Source organism: Hypanus sabinus, chromosome 1 (genome assembly GCF_030144855.1).
Source record: "Hypanus sabinus isolate sHypSab1 chromosome 1, sHypSab1.hap1, whole genome shotgun sequence".
NCBI classification, from domain to species: domain Eukaryota; kingdom Metazoa; phylum Chordata; class Chondrichthyes; order Myliobatiformes; family Dasyatidae; genus Hypanus; species Hypanus sabinus.
The window spans coordinates 187,578,457-187,603,503 of NC_082706.1; the positions used below are offsets into that span (position 1 = coordinate 187,578,457).

A 25,047-nucleotide genomic window follows, 5' to 3' on the forward strand; every position below is an offset into this window, starting at 1 on the left:
TCTGGGTTATTCTTAGAGCCTTTCATAAACATTGGAGCAACATTAGCTATGCTACAATTGTCTGGCACTTCACCTATGGCTAAGGATGTTTTAAATCATTGCTCGGGCCCCTGCTATTTCTGCAGTCATCTCCAACAGGGTCTGAGGGAATACCTTGCCAGGCTATGGGGATTTATCCACTCTAACTTGCCTAAAGACAGCAAACACCTCCTCCTCTGTAATCCACATAGGGTCCATGATCTCGTTGCTGCACTGTCTCCCATCCATAAACTCTGCGTCTGTCATCCGTGCAAAAGGAAATCCATTTAAGATCTCCCCCATCTCTCTTGGGTCCACTCATAGACAGTTGATGAGAATATGAGGAGAATAACTAGGATTAAGGTAGGATCAGTGCAAATGGTCAGACTGGACCTAGTACCTGGAAGTGTCTACCTCCATATGGTATCTCTGTATATCACGGGACATTAATTGTGAAATTGCATTTACAATTGCTGGATCTTGCATATGTAACAAATAAACAATGCTCAACAATAAAAAGAACTTCTAAAGTTCTAGCAAATGCATTTAATGATGGATTCTACCTCAGACTCTGGAAGTGAATTAATTTCAATGGTCTTTAATGAACCAATATTAAACATAGTTCAGAAAAATATAAGACTTTGTTTCAAATACATCTTTCAAAATGTTTCACATTTATTAAAATAATGAATCAACAGAGATATAAATATTAATCAACATTACATCATAATCAGATTGTAAATGTCATATTATTTGATTTTCATATTGTTACATGCTGTTGACTGATGAGCAGAGCTTCATATCCTAACATGAATAAACTGCTAGCAGTTCAATGATCACAGAGGTTAATAATCACCAAGACTCTGCCTATCCTAAAAGATACCATCAGTAGAATCAATCCCTGCAGAGGCTCAGAAGACCACCAACCTAAATTAGCCTCAGGGCCTTCTTGTTTAGGCCAAGGAAAAGAATATCAAACATAAACTCAAAGCACAGAGCAACAAAATACTTCATTGTTGGATACTTAACAGTCAGATCCTCAACATCAAACTAAATAGTTTCTTTGGAGAGGGTCTCTAAACCTTTGATTCTTATCCCTCCATTCAAAATTTTTGGACAGAAGTCCTGAAGCCCACAGAGAGTATAATGGCTTCTCGTAGTGTAGGAAATAGCTCTTGAGTGCTGAGTTTTCCCAAAAAAAATAAAATCCCTATTGAAGCAGCAAACAGTGCTTCCTCCTGCTGTGCTAAAGCAATGCTCCCTGCAAATCAAACACAGGCAAGGAAATGGCTTGGGACTTATCCCAGGCACAAGAAGTCACATGTATTTTCCTGGAATTTCAAAAGTTACACTCTGGAGCCTACTCAATGCAAGGTCTCCCTAAGAGCTTTACTTCTCAAGAAATTCAAGGGGATGATCTGTCTAAGTGAACCTTCAAGAATGAGACTATCAATCATACCTACAAGGCCCATGAATTTCACTAATGGAAGCGAGCCTTAAGAGTACTATTAAATTTCTTAGTCTCTATCCTCCCAATATAACATACTAGCTGTGTTTAAATAATTCTTTAAAAGGAAACCAAATGCAACACTTTTCTTTGTATTAGCTTTTGAAAATATTAATATAAGCTACATGTGGTGCAACTCGCAAAAAATACCAGCTCAAGATATTAACAAAAAATGATGGAAAACTTGAGTTTGGTGTAACCTACATTCAGCAGCTTTGAGCTTCCAATTACGTGTCACTTGTATTTGTCCAGCCTAACCTCTTTTCATTTACCCAGCTACACTAGTCCAGTGAAGATGAATGTAAATTTATCTTTTGTTTTACTCATGATGCAGTTTTCAGGATCACTATTTTGTTCAAATGACACAAAGAGCCAACATTTCCTATCTGGGTCATCTGCAAGATTAACTCAGCTTTCTTTCTTATTAGGTGCTACCTAATCTGCTATTTTTACAACTCTCCATTTCAGATTTCCACAATAGCTATGTTCAGCATCTCAAAATTAGCATATTTTGTTTCTTTTTCTCTACTGCTCTTATTTATCTCCCTGTACTCATTCTCTCCAGGTGAATTCATTTTGATTTACAGGAATTTATCAATTCCCTAATGTAGCATTTGTGTAATCTGTTCGATCTTGATGCTGACATTCATTTGTTCTGTCCACCCTCTCCCTGTCTGCAACTTCAAGCAGAGTAACACACACCAAGTCCCGGAGGAACTCAGCAGGTCAGGCAGCAGGAGCAACTGTTTATTCCTCTCCATAGATACTGCCTAGCCTGTTGAGTCCCTCCAGCATTTTGTGTGTGTTCCTCTTGAGTGTGCAACTTGAAACATTTTTGTTTTCTACTGTTCCAGCAACGCAGAAGGTCATTGGCACAAAATATCAATAGTTTTTTCCTCCACAGAGGGAGAAACTGCCTAACCTGCTGAGTATTTCCAGCATTTCCTGTATTATTTCAGATTTCTAACATTTACCAATTTTTCTCAAGGTATTGTTTTAACTTTTTTGAATTTCAAGGTATTTATCATATCTGGCCAATCTATTTATACAGGATTTAATGATAAAATAACATTACATTAAACCAGCAGGCAAATCATGAGATTAATTGTACCTTGCAATCAATGTCTGAGTTTACAGAAACCTTGGCATCATTGAGAGTCTTTTATCTGGCATCCTGAGATGATGCATTAATGAAAGCTGTGGAAAGTATTCACATGGACCATTCTCCACTCCTCAATGAAGAAAGAACAGGCTTCAATTAATCCAAACTAACAATCACAGAAAATTAATAAAAACATAAAATTAATACAACATATTCTAACTACAAGAATCTGACATTCTTGATACCTTAATTACCATCAATTGATAAATGCACAATTTTAGGCACGTAAGTCATCCTGTGTACGTCTTTTAGTTATTTATGCATCATTGTTTAATATTACATAAACTAAGGAGTCAGTATCAATCATTTCAAATGTGTTATCATTTGGCAATAGCGAATACTGCGAAGAGTAAAGCAAGTCCTGATTAGAGCCAATATTATCTGTTACCTTTTTAATACTGAATAATATCTCTAATAAACTTCAAGCAAATATGCTTTTTGTTTTTCCATTCCATATGCCTCATACAGCTGATGGAGTTCTTCCATTCCCTTTGATTGGGGGAAGCTAGAGTGAGCAGTGTTGAAGTTCTGTAACATCATCTCCAACTTTTTCAATAGTTTTGCTTATTCTGACAATGCTTTCTTTCTGAGTTTCAAAGCTGCATGTCTATTCTTCTTGAAATGCTTCACAAGTTAAAGACAAGACAGATTCCATTTTTTAAATCTTATGCTTACCTTAGTATTGTTTGGAGCAGGTATCATGCTGCCTGGCTCAGCATTCACTTTCTGCTCCACTGCTCAAATTCAAAAAAATCATTGCATTACAAATGACTGAAATTACAGCGTAATTCCAGAGCATTGGGCACCAATAGGTTATCTGACTAATCAGTACCATTTTTTAATGACTAGCAAATGAAAATGAAGAATGAGAAAGGAAACAAGGAGAATTCATTAAATTAGACAAAGAAATGTTATAGAAAAGAAATGATAGATAGGATTGAGAGAAAAGTAGTAGAAAATAAAGATGGGCTTTTGTTAACTTTAAATTTTTATACACATTAGGAATAATTTACACTTTCAGAAAAGGCCCTTTCCAGTGCAAACTGGCTGAACAAAATTTTGGAAATGGCTGATACTTTTGCTCTATGGTTCCAGATCAAAAATTCTCTTGGAAATCCTTAAATCTATAACAGTGAACATTATGAAACTCACCATTAATTTGGCAAGAAATTGTCGTGTTAGGTTTGACACTGTCAAAATCAAGGCCAATAATACCTGTTGTCGTGGACTGAATAATGTTACGAAACCCCGTAACTGGGTCACTTACCAGCAAAGGTAGAGAGGTCCTTTGAAGTCTGATGGTACTATTTTTAAAAGTATTTATTGATAAAGGGGCACAAAAATAAGATTAATGCAAACATACAGATAATATATGTTGTCAATACTAAATCTAAAGCGCGGGTATAATAATAACCAATAAGAAATAGCTCTATCGTTGTCTAGAGGATAATGTATTGTCCGACGGAAATATAACAGTCACTGTTAGTTCGTTCAAGCTGCAGCATTTTGGGTTTTAGAGAGAGGCAGTTTAAACTTGCCCAGGTCTTTTATGATGCCAATCCGTTGAGTCAGGGGAGTGTGTTTCCCCGTTGTTAGCTAAAAGCCGTTTTCCGTGGTTCCAGCCACCAGTTCCAGCAATGGAACTGAAAGCACGTGGCCTCCTTCAGATGACTTCCTGCTATTACGTGGTCGCTTAACGTTTCTTCTGGTGTGTCTGAGGGGCTGTTCCTGCAGACCCTCTTTTATCCTGACTCGCAGGGTCGTAGATGTCAATCAGGTTGGGGGTGATGCAATCTCTCCCTCAACCAGCCCACTTTGCCTGAGGGCGTTCATGTAGCAAAGTCTCCAATCCACAAATTCGCCTTCCGGAGACAATGGCCATGTCCCGTAGCTTTACATCGCCAGGGAAACGAGACATTCTGCACATCTCTCTCTCATTTCCTGGGCCCCCTGACCCACACCAACAGTGATCTTGCAATTCTCACAAAGGAGGGGGCTACCCCGCACCCTTCGGCCCCTCAGAGCTGTGGTACACTCATAACAATAGTGGGAAAGCAGATAGTGAAGCTTGGAAAGAACCAGCAGCAAAATTAATTGGAAACCTTTGTCAACAATAGACCTACAGGTGAAAAATAGGATGCATTTCAGTCCTAATGAAGGGTCTCAGCCTGACTCTTTATCAACTCTTTATTCCCATACATTGATCCTGCCTGATCTGCTATGCTGCTCCAGTATATTGTGTGTATTGCTCTAGATTTGTGTCTATGCATTTATGTCTATCACACAGAATAAGGACACAAAACACAAGTAAAATATATACCACACCAAAGAAATTGAAAAAAGAGACTGGTAAGACTGAAATCAATGAGCATCAGTGGGGATATATTCCATTGTCTGGAGTGACAAAGATGTCAATTTGTCCAGTCACAAAACATCAATATAGGAATTTCATAGGACATTATCCCTGGCCCAATAAGCAACTTCATCATAACATTTCTTCCGTCATAAGATCTGAAATGGGGATGAATGCTGGTCAAGAAGGCACTGAGCTGTGATGTCCATCAAAGTCGTAGCTCAGTTATAGCTGTTTTTAAGATTCATAGGGATGGTTTTGGGACCACTTACAAGCAGAATGTTGAAGTTTTATGGAATTATGCTTTATGAAAACAGCTTCAACAACAATCAAGAAGTTCAGCATTATGTAGAACACAGCACTCATCTCGATTTGCACCCTATCCACCAACATGCACAAAATGCTGGTGGCATGGTAGCATAGTGGTTGGCACAATGGTTTACAGTCCCAGCAACCTGGATTCAATTCTTGCCACTGCCTGTAAGGATCTTCTAAGTTCTCCCTGTGACTGTGGGGACTTCCTCCAGTTGCTCTGGCTTCCTCCCTCAGTCCAAAGACGTACCAGTTGATAGGTTAATTGATCATTGTAAATTGTCTTGGAATTAAATCGGAGGACTGTTGGGTGACACAGCTTGGAGAGCCAGAAAGGCCTATTCTGTACTGTATCACAATAAATACACTCAGCAGGTCAGGAAGCATCTGTGGAGGGGAATAAACAGCTAACATTTTGGGCCAGGACTCTTCATTAGATTGCCGTCTGAAATATTGTCTGTTTCATAGATGCTGTCTGACTTGCTGAGTTCCCCCAGCATTATGTGTGTGTTGCTCAAGATTTCCAGCATCTGCAGAACTTCTTGTATTGATGACCCTATCTACCAACTTGAATGTTCATTCTCAATGTCATATGTTGCATCTTCAGAATACACTACAGTTACAAATCAAGGGTATTCTGACAGCACCCTCCAAGCTGCATAGTATTCTAATTTGGAAAGATATCACTAACCTACCCTGCAGTACTCTGAGTATACCTTTACCGGAAGGACTATTGTGCTTTAAGAAGCACATGATCACCTTCCAAGAGTATTTTGGGATTGGCAATAAACGCTGCCTTTAGTAGTCACCCAGACCTGATAAAATGAACAAAAAATCTTCTCAGCCTGAGAAAATAAGATTGTAGAGAAAATTAGTTTATCGAGCAAGCTGGGAGAAATGTGAGAAAAACAAAGAGACAATCCATAAGACATAGGAGCAGAATTAGATCATTAAGCCCATCAAGTCTGCTCCACCGTTTGATCATGGCTGATTGATCATCACTCTCAATCCATTCACCTATCTTCTCCCCAAAATCTTTGACGCCCTTACTAACCAAGAGCCTATCAACCTTTGCTTTAACTATGCCCAATGACTTGGCCTCCACAGCCATCTGTGGCAATGAATTCCACTGGCCACCGGCCAAAGAAATTCTGCTGAAGGCAGAAAGAGAGATTTATAATAAATAGTCAATTCATATAAGAAATAAAATGGATAAGACAATATCATTTAATCAATATTATCTTACTTTGAATACCTCAGTTTCTTCAGCTCTCTCAGTTAAACTGTTTATAGTACAGAATACCATACAGTTGTACATTAATTTTCTCATTGACATGATACAAAGCAACCTTTACCTGAATGACTACTCAATATCAGTGGTTGCAACGTATACTTATATTCCTACAGTTGTCAAATCTTTCTGTATCACTATGTCACCCTTCACATAATTTCCCTCAGCTCCACTAATGATCATTCCTTTTACCTCATTCACTTGTAAAAGCTCTTAACTCCCTCATCTTGCTTATCACCTCCATCATCTGAATGCAATTGAACTATCCTGGTAAAGAAAACCTTGTCTCGCTCCATCAATAATCTACTCTTACACACAGTCTGACATCACCACAGCATTTCTGTAAAATTGTAATCCCTGGAATTCATTAATCTATGATATATAGAGGTTAATAAAGTATTTGCAATATGGAGATCATAAGAAGAAAATAAATACCAGAAGATTCTTGGACCAGATAACAAGCATGCATCTTAAAATCCTTAAGGTAAAATTAGTGATGCTTGTGATGGTTAGTGCTCCATCATGGCTTTGACTTCGCGAATGAAGATTTAGGAAGGGGGCTGCCCACGTCTACTGCAGGCTCACTAGTGACTGACGAGGCCAATACGGAACAGGCAGACTCGGCCACAGAGGCTGCAAAGGAAAATCTGTTCTGGGTTTGGTGCTGCTGTGTCACGGTTCTTCCTCCTTCTCCTTTTGTCCTCAAGGCCAGCCCTGCGTGTGTTCTCGAAGGAGGAGACAGACTGGTGAATGGTGTGTTGCCAGGCCTCGCAATTGGAGGTTAGACTAGGCCACTGACGATGGTCAATATGACAGGCATCAAGGAATTTCTTCAGAGAGTCCTTGTACCTCTACTTCGATGCTCCCCTGTCATGGTGGGCAGTGGAGAGTTCGCTATACAACACAATCTTGGGCAGGCGATGATTCTCCCTCCTGGAAACGTGCCCTGCCCAGCGCAGTTGCGTCTTCAACAGCGTGGCCTCGATGCTGGTGACCTCTGACTGTTCAAGGACTTCGATGTTGGTGACGAAGTCACTCGAGTGGATGTTGAGGATGGTGCGAAGGCAGCACTGGTGAAAACGCTCAAGGAGTGGTAGGTGGTGACAATAAGTGACCCACGACTCGGAGCCGTACAGGAGGGTGGTCAGTACAACGGCTCTGTACACACTGATACTTGTGGCTTTCTTCAGACGCTTGTTGTTCCAGACTCTTTTGTACAGACTGCCGAATGCACCGTTTGCCTTTGCCAGTCTGTTGTCAATCTCTGTCGATCTTGGCATCTGACGAGATGGTGCATCCCAAGTAACTGAACTGGTGGACAGTCTTCAGCTCTGCCTTGCCGATGGTGATGCGGGGAGGGTGGTAATCTTTCTGAGGTCCATAAGTACAAGAAGTCCCAGGTCTGTTGAGGTTGAGGACTGGAGAGAACAAACGCAATCCCAATGATGAGCAACTATAGCAATTGCAGATCAATTCAGTCAGCAGAGAAAGAAATACGTTTTAAGACATCATAAATTATGCCAATAGTGGAGATCTAATGATTGCGAATCTCAAAGGAAGCAGCCAGCGTGCAAAATCGCTTCACTGGGATGCATGGTGAGGCCAAGTAAACTGTCAAACATGGATAATTCAGACAGTTTACTGTGCAAAACAGGGTCAAACGAATTTATGGTGTTTCATATGTGTGACTAACCAGCTCACGTTCACAATCATGAATTGCACTCTGGTTACTGTGTAATTGAATGGGTGATTATCAGTAACAATTGTCTAACTAAATGCTTCTGTTTTTTTTCATTGGAATCACCTGAATTTTGTTCCATATGAGCCATTTGATTTTAAATGTAAGTCTTATATATCATTCCAATGGTTCATTCATTGTGAAATATTACAATCTCTAGATTCACTAGTGGACCTGTACTCTTCCAGGTTGAAGAAAAGGGCGGGGAACATCATAAAGGACTCCTTCCATCCTGCGCACGGACTGTTTGAACTGCTTCCATCTGGTAGGTGCTTCAGGTCCCTCCAGACTAAGACTAATAGGCACTGGAGAAGTTTTTTCCCTACTGCGGTCACTTTGCTGAACAGTTGACTGCCGGTTAACTGTCGGCTAACTATTATTTGGATTGCACTACCTGTATGTATAATCTATATTTTCATTTATATTTATCATTATTATTGTTATGAGCAGAGAGACAACATCTGCCAGAAGTAAATTCCTTGTATGTGCACAGGTACTTGGCGATTAAAGTCTGATTCTGATTCTGGTAAAGTGTTAAATGAAAGAACTTGTGTGGCGAATTTCCTCAGTTGGCCATTAATACTCTCGATAAGTCACACAAACAGCAGCCAACCTGAAGTCCCCAGGTAAATTCTTGATGAAATTCATTGATGAATGCCTATTTGAAAACAATATTTTTCCTGTTTAATATTGTAATTGCAGTGTAAAGTAATTTGGATTAGCGAAGTCAAGCTGCTTTGCATTCCTCACTGACTTAATACTTAGCGCATCGACATCAACCAGTAGTTAATCATCAAAGTCCTGTTCAAACTTTTATCATCTGTTGTTTTCTAGCTGCTTCCAACATTTGCTGCAATTTGTACTAAAGTGGCACCTTTAACACAGAGAAATGCCCATGAGATAAATGCATTATCAAACAAAAAGATACTGAGCCATAAAAGGAGTGGTTTAAGCAGTCAAAATGTGCCCTGGGATAACGATGGGGAGAAGTATAAAGGCATCGATAAGGGATCCAGCAGTAGAGGGTTAGGCAGTGTTAGGAAATGCAAGGAGCTAAAAGCCCAAAGTCTTAGGCTGGCATTGACTTGTACTCCAAACTTCTTCTCATAAAATTCCAGTAATGCAATGCTTGGCTCAGTTTCAGATACTTGACAAGAAGATGTTTAGAGAACAGAGTCTATGGCAGAGACTGCAAACAAAGGTCACATTTCTCCCTAACATTTCAAAGGAGGCAGCATCTGCTCATTCAGTGTTGCGCATCAGACAAACAATGGCGGGACACAAGAGACTGAAGATACTGGAAACTGGAGAAACAGACAGACTGCTGAAGTACTCTGCAGCATCTCTGGGGGGGGCGGAATTATTAAGGGCTTGGGGTGCAACCCTGCTTCAGAACAGGATTAGTGTAGGGTTTCAACCTAAACAATGGCAAATATCTTCAGTATCGGAACAGAAACTGACACTGGGCAAGCATAAGCCTTTGGTCTTTGGCGCTACACAAGTTTGCAGCAGCAGGTTCATTACCTAAGTAGTAATTGGCTGGATCATTAAACTCGGTTCATTACCAAAGTAGCCACTGGCTGCATCATAAAACTCCAAAGTATTTAGAGCCATAATATTTCGGACAACATCGTCAAGGATCAGCATGTAGATGAGTAATAGGAAAAGAAAGAATGCAACCTTAACAGATAAATGCACAGACCTTCTTTACAAAGTAATGATCTGATGAAAGACAACAGTGTTGTGTTCTAGGTGCCTGAGGCTGGCTGCTGTGGTGGTCAAGTACCAAATGGTAGATCAGCAGTACTTCAATAACTATTAACAATGTAGTGGCAATAGTGTTTGATATTATTGGCTGAACAGTTCAATCAATAAAGGTTTCACTGAAACCATAAGCAGGTAACATAATAAACTTATATCAAATGATAAATAAGCGACATTTCTTTCCACTCACCATTGTCATGATTCTGCTTCTGTAAAGTTCATGTATTCTGCTGCTATGATATAATCAGTGTGAATTGTTGAATTGAAGACTAACGGGTCATCTGTATTGAGTGAAAAATTTGCTTTTTCTTTTTTGAATCTATAAAATAAAGGCAACAATATAAGCTAAAAGATTATGACCACCTTATCACACATTGTCTCAAAGGTAACATTAATAAAGTACAGCCATTTGGTTGCATTGAAGAATATAACTGGAGGAGTTTATAACAGGTGCTCACACAGCTTGAGGTCTGGTCTGCACTACAACCAAGGCCACATAGCTTCTCTGCTTTCGGTCTCACCAATGAACTAGAGAATTGCATTTGCAGTATTCTACATTACCAATGTCCAACAAGGTTTTGTCCAAGACAAAACAAGAAAAATGTCCAAGACAATCACTCACTGTGTTTGTTAGACTGCACACCGCCTTTGGGCACCAACTCCATATCTCCCTGTAGCAGGCATCAACACAGTCTGCACCAAGTCGAGCTTCACCACAATCGAGCAGTTCGCTGATGGGGTAGACCTCAGTTCTTGGTGTTCTTGATAACCAGCAGTGTCTTGTTTTTGTAAAAAAAAACTTAAAGGACAAACAATTACACATTTGATTGGACCCAGAGTGGCCACTGCAATCAAGCAATCAATCAAGCAGTATTTCTTTTTTGAGGCATGAATTGGAGATAGATGCCTTCTGGCAGCTTCTCAGAGATCTTGCACATTACCGTATACTGATCTTTTTGTGGTTGGATGTTGACAGAATGGAAGTCCAAATAGCCCTGACTCACCCTTGGATGCCTCTTTTGTCACACCTTTGCAATTTTTGTTGACTATTTATAAACTCTAGTTAGGCTGCATCTGGGGTACTGTACGCAGTTTAATTTGCCCCATTATAGGAAGGATGTTGAGGCTTTAGAGAGGGTTCAGAAGAGATTTACCAGGATGCTGCCTGGATTCAAGAGCATGTGCCCTGATGTGTTGGATGCAACTGTTTAATTCCAGGTCAGACTGTTTAATTGCTATTTTCCTTGCAGTTTAACAATTAATTATCTGCTTGCATTTTAAATGCATGTAATGGTTTACTATGATTCCCAGTGGCCAATATATGCATATGCAGTTATTCAGTGTGCTCCCTTAGAGGTTATATTGGTATGATTCTGGAAGCTTCTCTTGATGCTGCTTTATTTGAATAAGAACTTTCTTATTGGTTGACTCTTATCTACAAATTTGAATGGATTTTTTCTTAACTATAGGTATAAAAGTATCTGACCATAATGTAGTGCCATTTTAGTCTCTTAGCTATGAATTGTGTAACCCCCCTGGGTCGCCTCAGGCTCGCTCAGCTCATTCTCATCTAGGGGGAGCAGCCTTCAGCCCCGCCAAACTGGGTATTCAGCAGGTGTGGATGCTGTGTGATGTCCCCGCCTTGCCCAAAAGCAGACAGTACACCATATGCAATTAAATGAGTACAATTTATAAAGGTTACTATACTAAGTGATTAATAACGATACAGTATATATGAAGGGAAAACAATAAAGAAAAGGCGCCAAACTTATCAAAGTCCAAACCACCAAACCACCACTGGAGCTCAATTACTGAAGTCTTCTGGCCACCATTTGATCCCCTCCGAACTCCTCGAATCGCAGCTCAGGACCACTCGAAGTGGTCAACCAAGCACATCTATTGTTGTCTCCTCTCCTCAGGGTACCTCCTGGCCTTGGACCCCACCCCCCCCCCCCGGGTCCATTCCTCGCCCAGTTTACAGCATCGCGTCCTCTCTCTCTCACCCCCTCGCGCCTATCTGCCCAAAAGCCCGCCAACAATAGCTTACAGACTCAGAAGAAAGAACAACATTAATCCCAATTGGTTTACAAAGGAATACAATTCTCGTTATCAGTAAATTTTAACCCAAACAAGCTTCCAGCACTCTCTCGCAACAAAGAAGCATTCCCACTTTTAACAAAACAAAGAAGCCATTTTGATTACATACACAGTAACAAAGAAAAAGAAGAAATCCCCTTTACAATTGTATAACACAATTCATTCTGTGCTGTATCTGTTAAACATTAAATGTATAATCTTACATGGGTCATTAATCTACAGGTGCCTATGGGACAGTTCAGTGTTTGACCTGATCACATGATGCAGATCTGGTTAACTTCTGGAAGTTCTCCTATTATGACAGGGTTCCAATCCTGAGCAGTGTTCATAATCTGAACATTTCATAAATTGGAAATGAACATAAAGTCTGAGTGGGTGAGGGTTATGGAAACAGCTGTGACGGGGGAGTGAGCAGGTGCAGGAAGAGTAGTCTCCAGCCACCCTCACTGACTCAGTGGAGTCAACACCCCCACACAACATCCTCTTCACGTCCACTCAATCTAGACCTTTCAATATTTGATAGGTTTCAATGCCCTGTTCCCACCCGACAGAAGATGCCTGCAGCCCTGCAGCAGCCGGCAAATCCAGCCCGACCCATCCTGGTCGTCTTCCAAGTTCTCACTTGTGTGCCTGGGGTGTCTGTAAGTCAAGCTTTCGTAACCAGAGGAGGATCTATACTCTGCTTCTGAAATTTGGCTTCACTGATTTCAAAGGACCTGCAAATGTACTTTTGCACTGTTTGTCAATCTTTGTTAATTTAAATTGCTTTTCATAAATCCTATCATTTTTCTTTTTTCTCTATAAAAAAGAGTAAATAAGCCCTCCACTGATGGCTGTGGCCAAGTCATTGAATATATTTAAAGCAGACGTTGATAGGTTCTTTGTTAGTGAGGGCATCTTACGGGGGAAAATGCAACTGAATGGGTTTAAGAGGGACAATAAATCAACCATGATGGAATAAAAGGTCAGACTCAATGGGCCAAGTGGCCTTATTCTGTTCATATGTCTTATGGTGTTATGGTCTTGATTCATGAAGTTAATCAGGGCTGCATCAAGTATAACATAAACAAAATGCTGGAGGAACTTAGGTTGCATCTATGGAAAGGAATAAAGAGTCAACCTTTTGGGCCAAGAACCCTGCATGAAATGATTTAGTCAAATACAGAAATGTCATACTGACCCATGCAGCCTAGTAACACAAAAATAAACTCATTCATAACACTTGCAGAGGTAAGAAATGGAGAGTAAAGAAATTCTGTTCTTGCAATACTATTTAATATGATTGAAATGCTACATGTCAAATTAACTGGATGCAGAATAGACTTACGTAACAATTGGATGCTTTGTGTAGTCTGGATCACAAGCTCCTGTAAGAACACTTGAGTAGGAGCATGCCTTTTAATAAGAAATAGAAATATAAGCAGAAAAATGTTCAAGAACAATTACAATATTTATGTAATTATAATTTTGTAGAAGTAGAGTTGTCAATCAATTAAAATAATCACAATTAAATGTGAGTTTTAAAAAAAGTAATTGAGTTAATTATTCGATTATCAAACCACAACAGGGTACTAATAGTTTTAAATGATCCAATGGAAAACGTGCCCATATAACTAATTATGTAATTGGATTGTTCAGAGCCTCTGGTGATGTCCCTGACATCAAATTGCACACATTTCTTGTCCTTTTATCACAGAAAGCAAATTATTATTCATGAAAATTAAATACACATAATGTAAGGAAATTCTAAGAGAAGTTTAAGCGTTGCCATAAGACCGTAAAATGTAAGAGCAGAATTAGACCTTCCAATCTATCGCGACAACATTCAATCATGACTAATTTTTTTTAACCCCATTCTTCAATGTTATCATCATAACCCTTCTCCCACCTTGCCTATCAGCCTCGGCCTTAAATATACCCAATGACTTGGCCTCTATAGCAGTCTGTAGCAATGAATTTCACAGATTCACCACCCTCTGGCTGCAGAAATTGCTCCTTAACTCAGTTTTAAAAGGGTATCCCTTTACTGAGGTTGAGCCTAGAATCCAGTTGTTATCAAAAAGTACAGGCCATACCCAGGTTAAAAACACACAACTTGTGTTCAGTCCCTACATAACAATGAGTGCCCATAATATCAATAAACACAAACGTTCAATATACATACTTATGTTCATTCTAATAGACGGTAGAAGTAGTTCTCTCTCTCTCTCTCTCTCCCTCCCTCTCTCCCTCTACCTCCCTCCCTCACCTTTAAGTAATTGTTCTTTCTTACCAATCCTATATACTTTTCATGCCATTCATTACTAATCGTGTGGATAGCCAAAGGCTTTTTCCCAGGGTTGAAAAGGCTAACATGAGGGGGCAGAGTTTTAAAGTGCTTGGAAGTAAGTACAAAGTGGATGTCAGAGGTAATTTCGTCCACACAGAGGAATGGTGGGTGTGTGGAATGCACTGCTGGTGAAGATGGTAGAGGTGGATACAATAGGGTCTTTTAAGAGACTCTTAGATAGGTACATGGAGCTTAGAAAAATAGAGAACTATGCGATAGGAAAATTCTAGATAGCTTCTAGAGTAGGTTACATGGTCGGCATAATATTGTGGGCCAAAGGGCCTGTAATGTGCTGTAGATTTCTATGTTTCTACGTTTACTGACAATATTGTGGACAATATTGACAACATTGGTTGCCATAATTTATTTATTAATTTATTTTATTTTCCACTTCCAGACAAAACTTGACTTATGGATGTAAATAAAATCATTACTAGGTTTACAGGATTACTAGCCTTTACAGGATAAAATCAAATAATTACTAGGATTACTAGCCTTTACAGGATTTTCTGAGGTTGATTAGACTGAAACTTCTCAAGTGGCCAGAGGTGGGATGGACTGAAGAAGGTCCAACAAACAGTTCAAATAGAAGGGTCGGAGTTCAGAGTTAAGAAGGAATCTAAGATAAAGTATGACTCTGGGCCTTAATTGTAGTCAACACCTGAAAACACTGCTAGGCATCATCTTCTCCAATAGGCCGGTAAGGTGGTTGGGGAAACTTACTGCTGTTGTAGGTCTCAACTTGGATCTAAGCCCACTCCACCTCAAACTTGGGGAAGAGAAGGAGTAGGGGTATGGAGAAGCCATGTTGCTACACTGCTGCTGGCAGACTGCCTTTCTCCGGATGCAACGAATCACAGTTGAAGCTGTGCATACACCACAAGAGTATTTGCACCACAAGCCTCTTGGGAATCTTGCTAGTCAGAGCTCACTGCACATGGGCAGTCAGCTCCATCCACCCTTTGCAACCCTGACCAGACTGCATTGTTACAAATATGTTCCGCATTGAATGGTTTGGTTAAAAACATGACAGTACTTTCTTGCATTTATTTTACAGTTTATCTTTTACACCATAATCAAAGCAATTATTGAGTTGTAAAACACATTTAATTTGCATTTGGATCAATCCTGTTGGTGAATGCCAAATAATTAGCAGCTCTTTCCAGAAGCATATTTTAGAATCATAATGTAGTTATATAGTACAGTTTACCGTGTTTAATCTACCAAGTCTATACACTTGGTCCATCTACATTAATCCCATTTTCCTGCATTAGGACTGTATGTTTCTATGCCTTGTCTATTTAACCACCTGTCTAAATGTCTCGATCCTTACCTCAATGTGGATTTGCTTGTGGAGTAGTTCCTTGCAGAGTAAGGGATCCTGAATGACTGAGTACCCATGGCCAATTCTTTCAGCCTTTAGAAGTTCCACAGCCTTTCAAAGAAACCATTTCAAGAAAAAGACACGTTACTCTTAAGAATACTTTCTATGGAACAGGGAATGGATGTACTCTCAGAATTTGCAAGTCAGTCTGGAAGCTCAATTATTCTTAGAAGTTCTACCACACAATGCAGTAATATCTGCATCAAAGTTGTTTCATGACTGTCAAAATTTTACCAGCGGGGACTTCCGGTAAGATGGCGATTGCTTAGCTGTTTCAAACTTTTGCTCCGTTATTTTCCCTAACTTTGCACTATATGTCTACATTCTTAAACCTTAGTTAGGAATTTTATTAGGTCTCTTTTGCTTGCCTGCAAACACATCTATCTTATAATGTCTATCAGAAGCTCTAAATCCGGGAAAAAGTAAGTTACGGCTCCGCCGACTGAGATTATCGCTGCTCTGGAACAACACCGAGAAGATATTTTAAAGGAATTTAGAACTTCTTTCAACCAGCTGGATGCCAAATTGGATGGGATCAGCGCTAGAGTGGACGAACATGCCGTACATTTATCTCACATCGACTCGACCTCTGATGATTTAAAACACCGCGTCGAATACCTCGAGACCCTTTGTTCCAGCCTAGAGGAGAAAAATAGTAAACTTTTTTCCAAAATGGTGGATCTTGAAAACCGGAGCAGACGTTGCAATTTACGAATTCTTGGTTTGCCAGAGGCCACCGAACAGGGTTCCCTCATAAAGTTTTTTTCCGATTTTCTTTGTGAGATCTTTGGGAAAGAATTTTTTCCGACTCCACCTGAGCTTGAAAGGGCACTCAGGGTCTACGTCCCCCGCGCAATGTTGGGCTCACGCCCACGACCAGTAATTTTGTGCTTTCATCAATACCAGGTGAAAAACCGTTTGATTATGGAGGCACGCAGCAGAGGTACTTCTGCTTTTTGAAATTCAACCATTCGTTTTGTGGATGATTATGCCCCCCAGGTTTTGAAGATGCGTGCTGAGTTTAAAGGTGTGATGAAGGTGCTTTTCGATCGTGGATTGAGACCTTCACTTCGCAATCCTGCCTATCTCCGAATTACGCTTGCTAATGGAGAATATAAGTGGTTTAAGTCAGTGAAGGAGGCTGAGGCATTTGTTGGAAGTCTTCCGGCTATCCAGTCTTCTTCGGAACCCGGTCGGACCTTCTAAAATGGTGGATAAGTACCTCTCGTAGTAAAAGTATTTTTTTCCGGACTCAAACTTTACTTGAATAACTCAGACACTATCTATTGAAACTCTAAGGGATGTAGACAATCTCTCCCTGGACTTGGTGCGTTTTTTCTAAATAGATATTCTGTGCTTAATGCTTCCCTGCGGACGTTTAGATTGTACTTACGTATTCTATTTTATTCTTGTATAACTTTATCTATAGAGTTCTACAATTGACTCTAACTTGCTTTGGAGGTTTGGTGTTTTTTATTGAAGACCTCCCTGTTGGTTGATTTACAGTGTAAGTTTTGCTGCCTTTTTTTCTGTAAATGGTTGATAAGTACTCTCCTCGAACCTAGAATTTCCCCCTTTTTTTTTCTCTCCTTTTAATCTTCTATAATTTTTTTGTGGATAGGTTAGTTTTGGTTTTTCTTTGATTTTCTTTGTATTAAGTTTTATACTTCTGCAGAAGTTGTTCTTATCTGTAATTATGTTTTCCAGTGCATAAACTAGCTACCATTTGCTATATTATTTATACAGAACTGTTGTTAATGACACAGATCTGGAAGTCATATTTGGGTTAATTTTTTTGGTAGAGCTAGCTGCTTTTTTTGGTAGTTGTGGGTTGCGAGGGTGGGGTGGGTTTTCCAGGTTTAACATCACTCACTGTTTCTATTGCTTTTCTTTGTTACTCAAGACATGTTTATGTTTTAATTCTACGAATCTATGTTTAAATTTCTGCTCCCAGACTGATATTGTATTGCTTGACTTTTTGTATGCCTGCTGCCTTTTATGCATTAATAATTGATAATGGCTAGTACACTTAAATTTGTGATCTGGAATGTAAAGGGATTGAATCATCCTGTTAAAAGAAGGAAGGTACTCTCACATATTAAACAACTCAAAGCTGACATTGCTTTCCTTCAAGAAACTCATATTCGTTGTTCTGATAACTCCCGGCTTTTGTCAAAGTGGGCAGGTCAGCATTTTCATTCATCCTTTGCCGCTAAAGCTGGGGGGGGGGGGGGGGGGTCTCCATCCTTATTAACTCAAATATTCCTTTTGAACTCCATAATAAGATATCTGATACAAATGGCTGTTTGAACGTTTTTTGAACGTTTTTTTTCCTCACTACCAGACTTAAACTCATACTCTCTTATACTGGGTGGCGACTTCAATTGTTGGTTAGATCCTAATTTGGATCGATCGTCCTCTGTTACTAGACCACCTACTAAATCTGCCTTAGCTATCCAATCATTTCTCTCTAATTATGGTATCTCTGATATATGGCGTTTTCTGCATCCTACTGAGAGAGATTATTCTTTTTTTTCACATGTTCACCATACCTTTACTAGAATTGACTACTTCTTACTCGATAACCAACTCATTCCATTTGTCTATTCTTGTGATTATCAGAGTATACTGATTTCTGACCATGCCCCAGTTACTCTCTCTTTAAACTTTCCTGGTCTCCCCCAGACGAATAAACACTGGCAGTTTGATTTGACTTTATTATCGGATGTTGATTTTCTAAAATTTATTAAGGATCAGATAACCTTTTATTTTAACACTAATACATCACCTGAAGTGTCATCCCAGATTGTCTGGGATGGCATGAAAGCATATCTGAGGGGTCAAATAATCTCCTATACAGCAAATCTTAATAGAAAGTCCTGTGCAGATCGATTAGACCTCATTAACCAGATTAAACAATTGGATCAACTGTATGCTCAAACTAAGAATCCTGAACTATACAAGAAGCATGTAGAACTTCAAGCTAAAGTCAATCTTCTGTCTACTCAACCTGTCGAACGCCAACTTCTCGAAAGTAAGAGTCACTTTTATATTCATGATGACAAATCTGGTAATTTTCTAGCCAATCAGCTGAGGCGTTCCAAAGCCAAACAACATATTACAAAGATCCGGAAGGAGAACGGAGACTTTACATCGGATCATTTAGAAATTAATGACGCATTCAAAAATTTCTATTCTCGACTTTATTCCTCTGAATCTTTGAATGACAATATCTCTGTTGATCAATTTTTAAATAATCTGAATATTCCTTCGCTTTCATCTGATTTTAAAGCCAAACTTAATGTGCCTATATCATCAGGAGAAATATCTTTTGCAATTTCTGCATTGTCCTCAGGGAGATCTCCTGGACCTGATGGGTTCCCCGTAGAATTTTATAAATCATTCTCCTCACTTCTTTCTCCTCAGTTATTCTCAGTATTATCTGACTCGTTTAATTGTGGCAAATTGCCACCCTCTTTTAATGAGGCATCTATTATTATTTTATTAAAAAAGGGTAAAGACCCAACAGAGTGTTCCTCGTACAGGCCAATCTCTTTGCTTAATGTTGATGTCAAAATCTTGGCTAAAGTTCTGGCTTATAGATTAGAAAATGTTATTCCCTCTATTAGCTCTGATGACCAAACTGGTTTTATTAAAAACCGTCTCCCTTTTTTTAACATTCGGCATCTATTCAACATTCTATATTCACCTCCAACTGGGATTCCTGAATGTGTTATTTCCCTCGATGCGGAGAAAGCATTTGATCGTATAGAGTGGAACTACCTTTTTGCAGTTTTAGAAAAATTTGACTTCGGTCAAAGTTTTATCTCTTGGATCAAATTGCTGTATTTGTGTCCTACTGCCTCTGTTTTAACTAATTTTCAGAAATCCCAGTTATTTAACCTCAAACGTGGCACCCGTCAGGGATGCCCTTTAAGTCCCTTTCTCTTTGATTTGGCTATAGAACCTTTGGCGATAGCATTTCGAAATTGTCCTGAATTGACCGGGATTTGGAGAGGGGGTGTTGAGCATAAAGTTTCTCATTATGCTGATGACTTATTACTTTTTCTTTCAAATCCATCTACATCCTTACCTCCAATGTTTTCACTTCTTGACCAATTTAGGCAGTTCTCTGGCTATAAACTTAATTTACATAAGAGTGAACTTTTCCCAACTAATAAAGAAGCACAAGAATTAACATTTCGTGATCTCCCTTTTAAAGTAGTCCGTAATCAATTTACCTATCTTGGGGGTTACAGTCACAAGGAAGTTTAAAGATCTCTTTCGAGAAAATTTTGCCAATCTTGCATATAATATAAAACAGAGTCTGGTACAATGGTCACCTCTATCTATGTCTTTGGTAGGTCATATTAATGTTGTTAAAATATATGTTCTCCCTAAACTTTTATACTTATTTCAATCAATCCCAATTTTTATTCCTAAATCTTTTTCGATTCCTTAGACTCTATTATTTTGTCATATCTGTGGAAGAATAAGTGCTCTAGAATTAATAAAGTCTAACTCCAAAAACCTAAAAAAGAGGGTGGCATGGCTTTACCTAACTTTCGTTTATCTTACTGGGCAGCCAATATATGTTGTGCTACCTTTTGGTCTTTTTTCCATGGCCAACCCGAGTGCCCTAATTGGGTGGCAATGGAGTTGAGCTCCACTAAAGAACTATCTATCTCTGCACTTCTTGGATATGTACTCCCTAGTAGTTTGTCCAGATTAATAGTTAATCCTCTTGTTAGACACACTTTGCGTATTTGGGCTCAGTTTAGGAAATTATATGGTTTCCAAGGTTTTTCTGTTTCCAGCCCTGTCGTACATAATCACCTTTTTCTACCCACTACGTATGACTCAGCATTCCATGACTGGTATACGAAAGGCATTAGACATTTTGAAGATCTTTTTATTGATAATCGCTTCGTTTCTTTCCAACAGCTCTCTGCTAAGTTCAATCTGCCCAATGCTCATTTTTTTAGATATCTCCTTTATTGTTCCTTTAATTCCTAACTTCCCTGAAATGCCTGAGAAAAATGTTATGGACTTTTTTCTTTCCATTAATCCACTAGGTAAAGGTTTAATATCAAGTATTCAAGATAAATTAGCAGCCTTACGACGTGCCCCTGTGGATAAAATTAAAATGGCATGGGAGCAGGATTTAAATACCTCCTTATCTGATGAGACTTGGGACTCGATTCTCAAATCGGTTAATACAACCTCTCTTTGTGCTTGCCATTGCCTCTTACAGTTTAAGATTGTTCATAGAGCCCATATGTCTAAATCTAAATTATCTCGATTTTACCCTAACATCAGTCCGCTTTGTGATAAATGCAAAAGGGACGAGGCCTCTCTCATTCATATGTACTGGTTTTGTCCTAGCTTGGAGAAATTTTGGAAAGATGTCTTTATAACGTTATTGTATATTCTGAATCACCACCTAGAACCAAACCCTTTAATTGCTCTGTTCGGTTTCTGGGGTGAGACAGATTTACGTCTGAGTTCGTCTAAGTGTCGAATATTATCATTTGCCTCTCTCCTGGCTAGACGTTTAATCCTTCTTAGATGGAGAGATGTTGCCCCGCCCACGCATGCTCAATGGCTTAATGATATTATGGCCTGCTTGGACCTTGAAAAAATTCATTATTCAATTCTTAATTCTAACTTAAAGTTCCATAAGGTCTGGGGACCTTTTATTGAGTACTTTCATAACCTTCCTCCTAACTGAGGTTTGTTTTTTCGGTCCCTTGCTTTCAGCTCCTTTTTCTTTTGGTAGTAGGCATTAATATCTTCTGTTGCTAAGTGTATTCACAGTTTGGGGGTTTGATTGTCCTGATTTATATTCTCTATATTGTGTTGTGGGTGGTCTGGAGTTTCCTTTTTTTGTTTTGTGTTGTGGGGCTTGGGGAGGACACTAATTTTACTTGTCTTCAATTTGGGTGCTTTTTCAATTATCTTTCTCTGTATCAGATTGTTATTGTATGCTTTTTTTTGCACTGTATCAATGTCCTTCATTTTGATCTGGGGTTTTTTTTTATCTGTAGTTATGTAGAAAATGTTAAAAAAAAACTAATTAAAAAAAAACAAATTTACCAGCTATTTCTGGGCTTGAGCCACTCTGATGCCTTGGTGCGATTATGCAGTAATGTAATGTAAACTTCAACATTCTAAGTTTACTATCTAAACTTCTATATTTCTACAGATAAACCATGGAGAGCATTCTGACTGGCTGTATCACCACTGGTATGGAGGCTCCAGTGCAGCGGATCAGAAAAAGCTGCAGGTGTTTGTAGACTCAGTTAGCCCCATTATGAGCACTAGCCTTCCTACCATCCACTGGAGACACTTACCAGGAGTGCTGCTACGCAGGGCCCTTAGTATTAATAAGGATCCCACCCATCCATTCAGCATCCTCTTTGACTTTCTGCCATCAGGCAAGAGACTACAATGTATAACAAGAAGAACGGTCAGAATGGGAAACAGTTTCTTCCCCCAGGCCATTAGGCTTCTGAAACTCCCTGTTGCATTGTATGTGAAGAGTCGTTTGTTAATCTGTTCCATACCTTAGCATTTAATTTATGCACTTTAGTTTGTTATTTATGTGTAAGATTTTATCCTTACTTACACAAGTTATTGTGTATTGTGTATACTACTGTATGTTACACCCTCATTCAGAGAAATGTTGTCTTGTTTCTATACATGATATATGATTATATATGTTTATACATGTGTATAGTTAAATGACAATAAACTTGACTTTACTTGATCAATGACACCTTCAGAAGATGGTATCTCAAGAAGGCAGCATCCATCATTAAGGGCCTCGTTATCCAAGACATACCCTCTTCTCATACTACTATCAAGAAGGTACAGCAGCCTGAAGACACACACTCAATGTTATAAGAACAGCTTCTTCCTCTTTGACATCAGATTTCTGAACAGACAACTCATGGATCGATGAACCTACCTTACTATTTTGCTCTTTTATGGCACTATTTAATTTAAATATATTTCTTATTGTAACTTGTACTGTACTGCTGCTGCAAAATAATAAAGTTCACCACATATGTCAGTGATAAACCTCATTCTCATAAACAATGATCACTTAATTGTCTTGATCAGTCTGGCCATTTGATCCCCAAACTGCAGTACATAGCTTATACTCAGAGTCATAGAGAAGTACAGCAAAAAAAAAGGTCCTTCAGCCCATCTAGTCCATGCTGAACCATTTAAACTGCCTAGTTCCATCAACCTGTCATAGTGGTCAATTGCTCCACTCTATACTGCACCAAATTTGACCTGAAATCTCAATCTTGAACCTCTGTGGTGTCACCCCAACTGTGAGCACCTGAGCCCAATAACAGTCCCTCTGTCAACATAATGTGTGTGTCACAGGTCACAAACCACAACCCCATAATCTGCCATTCAAGGCCTAATATCTAGATCTGCCACTCTCATTGAATTTCAAAGCCCCACTTGCAGCCACTGGAATCACCCAAGATGAAGACGCCAATGCACTGATCAGCCACATCCTTCCCATTTCACCAAAAATTCTTTGACTAGTGCCAGTAACTCCCATCACAACCACTGTCACTGTCCATCCCCAGCTCAACAGTCAAATTCAAAAATGTGCAATGGCCTATTTCAATTAAATTTTGCAACAGAGGGCCATCAATTGAAGTAATCATTGTCATCCCACTACCTTGCCCATTGGTGCATTCTATTAGGTGTTTTAAATTTTATTGGCAAAACTGTTTTTCAGCAGCACATGAGCATAGAATTGGAGAAAATGTAGGAGTAGGCATTTTGGAAATGAAGGGATGTATTCATACTTAGAAATAGAGCTATATTCAAAATAACTGTACCCTCCTCTTACTAAACGTCACAACATCCATGAACAGATTAGCTTAATCTAGGGCAGGGATTCCACAGACACCTTGCAAAAGGCTTTGGTCTATGGCATAAAAAAAAAGGCTGGGAACCCTTGAAGGGTCTTGGCCCAAAATGTATCCTGTTCATTCTTCTTCACAGATGCTGCCTGACTTGCCAATGTTCTCCAGCTTTCTACGTGCATTACTATATATTAGCTTATCTTTTAACTTGTATCTGTGCACTGCTCACCGCATGTTGATGTAACAACAGGAAATGCAAATAAGTGCATGTGAAGGCAATTTAATACATCGTATGGTCAATCAACCATCTCTTCTACATTTACCTTGGATAGCATTATTTTGTCACCCATCTTCTGAAACCCCTTTTTACTGGGCGTCTCTAGAGATGAGGCCCCTTGCTAAAAGCCACCGGACTGAGCGATGAGAAAACCACTTTCTCCATATGTCTAGAGTCGATATGACTTGGGTCCCACCAAACCCGTGAGGTTAGGATGTCTTGCCCACCTGAAACCCGATTTGTGTGAATACTGTGTAACTTACTGCTCCCATCCAATCACCTGACAGCAAGAAGTAACAGACCATACAATGCATATAATTATAAAGAAAGTATATTTATGAATGTTAATTTAACCAGTTACTAACGAAAAGAAAGAAAAAACAAAAGGACCCACTATAATTAAACAGTCAAATGTGCACATAAATTGGAGCTCATCTTGAGGTTGTTTTTAATTCACGTGCTGGACCCTCAGTCTGCGTGAAAGCACACACCACCTTTTGAATATCACTCAAAATCCATCTCGAACAACAGGGTCCCCCATAGGAGTAATAGTCCTTTCTCCTTGAAACCATTCAGCTGCACAGGGACAGGGACAGCGTCCTCAGCCATCTTCCCTCCTGTCTTTGCCCAATTCCCGCTCAAAAGACCTCAACCTATGCCAGTGTCCCTCACAAAAACCTCTCTGCCCAGCGTTCTCTCGAACCTTCTCCCAGTAGCACTATTCTGATTGGCTGACACAACATTCCTAGGTTGAACAACAAAGCCCCTTATCTCAGCTCAAGCCCAACTAGGCTGAAAGCAGAACAGACTGCTCTTACAGAACTGCTAAAATGCAATGCAATGCTGTAAAAATCTTAACCAGGATGTTACACTTCTAATTGAAGAAAACAAAATGTATATTCTGGACTGTGCACACAAAC

The 25,047-nt window shown here is 39.4% G+C and overlaps 1 pseudogene; it reads right to left on the reverse strand.

Moving 5' to 3' along the window:
• Positions 1-681: 681 nt before the first annotated feature.
• Positions 682-25,047, reverse strand: part of LOC132406952 (adenosine deaminase-like) — a 55,065-nt pseudogene continuing 30,699 nt past the window's right edge.